Consider the following 8,426-nt stretch of genomic DNA (forward strand, 5'->3'; position numbering starts at 1 on the left):
CCCGGAGCTAAACGTTTGTCCACGTCCGTTGTAAGCAACTCTAACCTGATGAAGCATCTCTCAACGGCACACGCTTCTACAAAACTAGTGGCTAAAACCGTTGATGATGATAGCAGGCCAGGTGTGGCAAACGTGAGCTCCGCTAACAAAGAAGGACACGGAGCCACGCCGTCCAAGCAGCTAAAGCTGGATTTTTCTGCGTCAGCTCCACAAAAACTTGTGACACAGAATGAACTGAACGGAATGATAGGCAGGTATGTTGTTGAGAACATGCTTCCGTTATCAACAGTTGATTCTGACTCCTTCAGAGCCCTAATTGCCAAAATACCGGCGAGAGGAGGGGCCGGTCCGCCATGCAGAAAGACGTTTTCTAAATATATAGACGCCGAGTACGCCAAAATGAATGCCGAGCTCCAAAATAAATTTGAAGAGTTAGAATATGTCTCTACAACTGCAGACATTTGGACTGCACATAATAAAAGCTATCTTGGCGTGACCGCGCATTGGATTCATCCACATAGCATGGAACGAAGGAAAGCAGCCCTGGCATGCAGACGATTCAAGGGCCGTCATACTCACGACAGTATTGCAACTGAACTTGACTACATTCACTCATCCTATGGCATATCCCACAAAATAACATCAACTGTCACGGATAATGGCTCTAATTTCGTCAAGGCCTTCAAAATGTACCAGCCAGCCAAGGAGGATGACTCTGGGGAGGATGAGGATGAGGTGACTTTTATGAACATTAATGATGTCTTGCAAAACAGTGTTGGTGATGATGCTGTGATTACTTTGCCGCCACATCAGAGATGTGCATCGCACACATTAAACCTGGTTTCATGTACTGATGTTGACAAGTGGCTACTGTCAAGACCAGAAGCAAAAGCAATATACAGAAGTGCTACGACAAAATGCACAGGCTTATGGAACAAGGCTAGCCGTTCAACGGTGGCCGCAGAGACCGTGGATGATGTCATCGCAAGGAAGCTGCTAGTCCCTTGCACTACAAGATGGAACTCGTTCTATGATGCCCTTGTTCGAATCTGTGAGATCCCTATAGTCGAGCTGAACACCATCTCCTCCAAGTTCGGGTTGAAAGCCATCGTTCAGACGAGAGCATCAGTTCATCAGGGAGTACTGTAGTGTAATGAAGCCACTAACAGTGGCCTTAGACATTCTTCAGGGAGAAGACCACTGTTTCCATGGCACACTCCTACCCACGCTCGAGACACTGATGTTCAAGACCCTGGAACTGAAGAGTGGCCTGCAAATCCTTGTTGACCTCCCAGAGGCAGTTGTCAAGGTAAGAACTAGTATTTATCTTTAACCTCTTCTTATCCACCTCATTTTTCTGGTTTTCTGCTCGAAATGACATGCCCACAGTGAATATAGAATATCTCCACAATCACAAGGGCCTTCATAATGATCTTGTTATCAAATGAAAGCTAACACCTGTGGGGTGGCTGTAGAAGTGTCAGAATCAAAATCTATGTTACTGTGTCAGAGTAAATAGAGCTAGAACATTATAAAACATCTCAAATTCAGTCTCCGCCTAAAAAAACAATAGCTTTTACAGTGAATATCACCTTGGAAACCTGATAACCAAGCCCAAATCATCTAGGAATCAGTACTCCAGGGTCTTATTAGTACTTGTGCCACAGTTGATACTAGTAATGTGAGCAAATGCAACTTTGTACCTGTTTTAGTACAGGTATGTTTAGGCGGACACCTATATGTTTAGGCCATTTGGAGATATGTTGGCACCATCTTTGACCTTTGACCTTTCTCATGTATCAGATTTCTTTTTTTTTTTTCTTCTTTTTTTTTGGATTTTTTTGAGTTGAGAGGAAATTTGGCGTTGAAACCGGACATGACACATTCTCCAGTTGGAGAAAACTGGATGTGACTTAGGCCGTGTTTACCGTCTCTGGAAAAAAATGGTGGCATCGTATAGCATGCAAAGTTGTGAAAAAAATGTGATATCGATGAAGAGAATTGATCGAGGTAAACTCTTTATATCACTTCGGATGCCCATCTGGGTCCGTGGATATAAAGATTATATACATTAAATGCATCCATACATTATGAAAAGTTTTTAAATATGGTTAATGTGTAATGCTATTAGTGTGTGTGTGTGTGTGTTTGTTTGTGTGTGTGTGTGTGTGTGTGTAAGACAGTCAGTATAATATGCTCTTTGCATTATGTATCATTTCAGGCAATCAAAACAAGATTTGCAGAGGTGCTGGAAAGCGACAATGCTGTCTTGGCTGCTGTGACTCTGCCCAGGTTTAAACTACGTTGGCTGCGGACACAGGACAGGAAGGATAAGGCCAAGGCAAGTCTGCTGGCAGAGTGCCGGAAAAGTGTCCAAGACGAAGACCAGCAAACAGGTACTACCAGCACACCAACACTCACTGACTCAGCCATAGAGGAGTTCTTTTCCTTTGAGGATGAGGATGACCCCTCTGCTACTGCTGAAAGTGAAGTTATGGATTATCTCAAATCAGGAGGACAAGGGATGGACACTCTTAATGGATTTCCACGGATAAAGAAAATTTCACTCAAATACAATGCAGCCACTCCATCCAGCGCCCCCGTAGAGAGACTGTTTAGCCTGGGGAAGCTCGTCTTCACTCCAAAGAGGAACAGGCTCTCTGACCAGAAGTTTGAAAAGCTTCTGCTTTTAAGATACAATCACTGGTTTAATGGCTAGGATGGTTAGATGACTGGGTTGGCTGGATGAATGAATGCATGCATGGATGGATGAGTGTTAGGAAGGAGTGTATGGATGGATTTCAGTACTACTTTAAAAGCACTTCATATTGTTTAACTGTTTACTTTTGTTGTGTTGAAAATACTTGAAGTTACAGTCTGTCTACCAGTTGAAGTTGTGTGACAGTTTGATTTATTTAATTTACACAACAAAGATTTAAAAGCACTTCATATTGTTAAATGTTTACTTTTGTAATGAAGAAAATACTTGAAGTACAGTATGTACTGTATACCAGTTGTGGTCTGTTGAAGTGCAATAAATATGAAAAGTTCCCTGCAAATCCAAATTATTTTCTTCCTGATAGGGACACTTTGGTCCCCTAGATGGCACATTTATCTTCTAATCTGGCAGTGGGTAAGCTTTTCCTTGTCACATTTGGCTGACTGACACCACGGCTAGCCCACTGCACCGTGGTAAAAAGTAACGCAATAGTTACTTTCCCTAGTAACTAGTTACTTTTATAATGAGGTAATTCAGTTACTAACTCAGTTACTTTTTTTGATAAGTAACTAGTAACTATAACTAATTACTTTTTTAAAGTAACGTGCCCAACACTGCTCCTGATGCAGCCAGTAGGGGGAGTCATGACCTCTAGCCTCTCCTGTGTGTGTGTGTCTGTGTGTGTGTGTGTGTGTGTGTGTGTGTGTGTGTGTGTGTCTGTGTGTGTGTGTGTGTGTGTGTGTTGGGGGGTAGGGGGGTAGTCTTGCTCAGACAGGTAGAGACAGACAGCTACATTCCTGAGAAGGTGACGTCTTCTTTGGTGTTGAAATGACTCCAGGGTGATGAGGGCCCAAACCCTAACCCTAACCCTAACCCTAACCCTAACTCTAACCCTAACCCTAACCCTAACCCTAACTCTAACTCTAACCCTAACCCTAACCCTAACCCTAACCCTAACTCTAACTCTAACTCTAACTCTAACCCTAACCCTAACCCTAACCCTAACCCTAACCCTAACTCTAACCCTAACTCTAACCCTAACCCTAACCCTAACTCTAACTCTAACTCTAACTCTAACCCTAACCCTAACCCTAACCCTAACCCTAACTCTAACTCTAACTCTAACCCTAACCCTAACCCTAACTCTAACTCTAACTCTATCCCCATTTACATCACTTACACAAATGTTTTTAATTATTTATTTTATTAATATTTATGGTGGCATCAGCCTAGAGATATAGAGACCTAACACCCCTTCCATCAACCTCTACCGTGCTATTTTAACACCCTTGGCCTAGTTCATTCAGCCTCCTGGTGATCGCTGTCGCTTGCATTATTTTATGGTTTTAACTGGGGGAGAGCAGAACAGTATGCCTGAGCACAAAGGACAGTTTTGTCTTTTTTAAACCTTACAAACACAAAACCTAACTCTAACCCTAACCCTAAAGTTGTGAACAGACATACCTGCCGTGCAGCCATCTCCTCCCACCATTCATGGCTAGCCATGAGGTTGAAGTCAATATAAAACTATTCAAAGACTAAAGAATAAAGGAGAAACACCTTCCCAAACATCTGGACATACTACCCACTAGGGTAAGATTGACCCCTGTAGAGACAAAATATCCAGCAACCGGTATTAGACTGGGTAACGAGATGATTAATCACAGCCTTTGGAAACAGACACACAGATTAAAGGTCTCTTTTACTTACCTGGTATCAGAAGCATCATTGGATATCAGTAACTGGGGACATGAAATATGGAGCACACTTTATTTGTATTTATAAAGGGGATTTAGATACACCAAGTGTGTTTATTGTGTGTGTGTGTGTGTGTGTGTTTGTGTGAGATTTCTAACACTAACCCTAACCCTAACACTAACCCTAGCCCTAAATGACTCCAGGGTTCTAACCCTAGCCCTAAATGACTCCAGGGCCCTAAATGACTCCAGGGTCCTAACCCTAGCCCTAAATGACTCCAGGGCCCTAAATGACTCCAGGGCTAAATGACTAAATGACTCCAGGGCCTAAATGACTAATGACTAATGACTAATGAGGGCCTAAATGACTCCAGGGCCCTACATGACTCCAGGGCCCTAAATGACTCCAGGGTTCTTCTAACCCTAGCCCTAAATGACTCCAGGGCCCTAAATGACTCCAGGGCCCTAAATGACTCCAGGGCCCTAAATGACTCCAGGGTTCGGACTGTCCTTGTAATCTCTCACTGTAAGTCGCTTTGGACAGAAGTTACAGACACACAGACACAGACACAGACACAGACACACAGACACAGACACAGACACAGACCCAGACCCAGACACAGACACAGACACAGACACAGACACACACACACACACAGACAGACACAGACGACACAGACACAGACACAGACACAGAGACAAAGACACACAGACACAGACACAGACACAAACACACACAGACACAGACACAGACACACACACACACAGACACAGACACAGACACAGACACAGACACAGACACAGACACAAACAGACACAAACAGACACAGACACAGACACAGCTACAAACACAGGCACAGACACAGCTACAAACACAGGCCCAGTACAGTTATTTTATCAGTATGGGGGAGAAGTGGAGCTGCAGGCAGGTGGCGACCTCTGGTGGTCAGAAGGCAGAATGACAGACAGCAGCATTAACAAAGAGATAGAGAGAGAGAGAGAGTGGAGGGGGGAGAGACACACAGAGAGAGACAGAGAGAGAGAGAGAGACAGAGGGTAGCAGAGAGACACATAGAGAGAGGGGGGCAGAGAGAGAGAGAGGGATAGAGAGAGAGGGGGGGGGCAGAGAGAGAGAGGGAGAGAGAGAGAGGGATAGATAGAGAGGGGGGGGGCAGAGAGAGAGAGGGATAGATAGAGAGCGGGGGCAGAGAGAGAGAGAGGGAGAGAGAGGGGGGGGGGGCAGAGAGAGAGAGAGGGGATGGGGGGAGAGAGAGAGAGGGATAGAGAGAGGGGGGCGACTGTCCAAACAGAGGACACCTGTGGAAACATCACCAGTGTTGATAAACCTGTCACCTGGACAGGAAGGTGTGTGTGTGTGTGTGTGTGTGTGTGTGTGTGTGTGTGTGTGTGTCTGTCAGGGAGATACGTGCAGAAGGACAATACAACAGTCTCTTATGTTGGAGAATATGACATCATTGCTCCACTTCCATCATCTATAAACCTCAAAGAGGCTATTCCGGAGGGGAGGGGGGAGGGGGCGAGGGGGCGAGGGGGATGTAGAAAACATATTGGTGATGTACAGAAATGTAAAACTACAGCATTGTCTGACAGTCATAATTATAGCAGTTTACTTTTCTTTTTCCATGTTTTACATATTGGAATATTGCTATTTACATGAGCTGGAAATGCCATTATTTCTCAATATATATAATGCTGAGGGATCCAAAACAAAAAGGCTGGGGCTGAACTGAACATCGAACCCGACAATGTTTTCCATAAGACCGTGTATGGCTAACCCTAACCCTAACCCTAACCCTAAGACCGTGTGTGGCTAACCAAAGCTCCTGGGCTCTTGGACATCCCCAAAGCATGTGCACTAGAGTAGTGATGGGGGAAACGAAGCTTTCGACGCAATTGAACATGTAAAACCTCCATTGAAGATGCTTTTTAGTCTAGAATTAGTCTTAGGCCTTGTCTGTGAAACCGCCCCATCATATGTTTGGGTCTGAGAGCGCCAGGATCCTAGAATAGTAAGCAGAGGCTTAATGACCCAGTCCATTCTGAAACCACTCAAGTGTATCACCACTAGGTGGGGCAATTGAGGGGGAGCCAAATGATTCCACCAATAAGAGTCTTAAAGGGAACCCTGGCTATTAACACATGTCGGCCTTAATACGCTCTAATTGCCATCTCCTACTAAAATATGTTATTAGAAAGACATGAAATATGTTCATTATGTTAAAAATCCTCAATCTGTAATGCATAGTTTGACCCATGGAGGCAGCCATATTACTGCAGTCGCGCAGTAGTGACGTGAAGTGGGTTAAACTTTAGTAAATGTTGCTACGCTGGTATCTTTCCTGACCTGCAGTGGATATAACGTGCCACATACAATGCCACATTGTGTGCGTTTGGTTGTGACCAAGGGGAGTGATGTAAGTGTGCACAGCTTTCCTACTGATAAGAAGAGGAGAAAGCAGTGGGAACATGCGTGGACGAACCCAACTGCCTAAAGATGCCCGTCTGTTCTAGCTGCATAACACCAACTTGAAGTTTTAAAGTACCCACTTGATATAATAAACAACAGTTTAACGATCACTAAATACTTATAAGTAGTGTATTGGATTCACTGTTCTCGTTTGCCGGAGGCTATCGGTAAGGGAGGGTTGACTTGTAAACATACTTTCGTTTTAGCTCGTGTTCAAAAGCAAGAACTGTGTGTTCATCTTGTTATGTGTAGTTATGTGTTTTTAGCATGTCGATGTTCTCCCAGTATGTTGTCATGTTATTAAAATACAGTTTAGACCTTCGTAGCGATGTGCTTTGTTAGCCGCTAGCTGTTAGCAGCGTTCGTAGCTGTGGCTGCGTTGAGAGTCACTTTTCTCCCATTCAGTGTTCAACATTCAAATACGCCTGTCATGTTAAACTTTCCCCCGATTTCTATGTAGTTCATTTGAAAGCTTACAATTTGTAGTTCAAGAATATGTAGACAACTGAAAAATGACTTTGCCTTCTGGTTGCACATTTCACCAGACCGCGTCACATATAAACATATACACATCCCTCCAGCTCCTCCGACTTCATGTTTATCAGAAGGCTGTGGGGATAAACAGCAGCATCTAATAGGAAGTGTGTGTGTGTGTGTGTGTGTGTGTGTGTGTGTGTGTGTGTGTGTGTGTGTGTGTGTGTGTGGGATCCTCCTTCAGGCATAACCAACATCTGCTCCCTCTCGGCCTTCGGTAGGAGAGGGAGAGAGGGAGAGAGAGAGATAGAGGAGGGGAGAGGGAGACAGAGAGAGAGAGAGAGGAGGGGATGTGGTAGTTTCCATAACACAGTGCAGAGTAAACAAGACTGGTGTTTGTTTGTAGGACGGGAGGGGGGGGGGACAGATGAGTCAGAGCAGTCGCCCCCAGACCAGCTAGGAGAGGAGGAGAGGAGGAGAGGAGGGGAGGAGAGGAGAGGAGAGGAGAGGACAGGAGGAGAGGAGGCGAGGAGGAGAGGAAAGGAGAGGAGAGGAGGAGGAGAGGAGAGGAGGAGAGGAGAGGAGAGGAGGAGAGGAGGAGAGGAGGAGGAGAGGAGAGGAGGAGGAGAGGAGGAGAGGAGAGGAGGAGAGGAGGAGGAGAGGAGAGGAGGAGAGGAGAGGAGAGGAGGAGGAGAGGTGAGGAGGAGAGGAGGAGAGGAGGAGGAGGAGAGGAGAGGAGGAGAGGAGAGGAGAGGAGGAGGAGAGGAGAGGAGGAGAGGAGGAGAGGAGGAGAGGAGGAGAGGAGGAGAGGAGAGGAGGAGAGGAGAGGAGAGGAGGAGGAGAGGAGAGGAGGAGAGGAGGAGGAGAGGAGGAGGAGAGGAGGAGAGGAGAGGAGGAGGAGGAGAGGAAAGGAGGAGGAGAGAGGAGAGGAGCGGAGGAGGAGAGGAGGAGAGGAGGAGAGGAGGAGAGGAGGAGGAGAGGAGAGGAGGAGGAGAGGAGGAGAGGAGGAGGAGAGGAGAGGAGGGGAGGAGGAGAGGAGGAGGAGAGG

This window comes from Nansenia antarctica, assembly GCF_963989245.1.
Source record: "Nansenia antarctica genome assembly, chromosome: 6".
NCBI lineage: Eukaryota > Metazoa > Chordata > Actinopteri > Argentiniformes > Microstomatidae > Nansenia > Nansenia antarctica.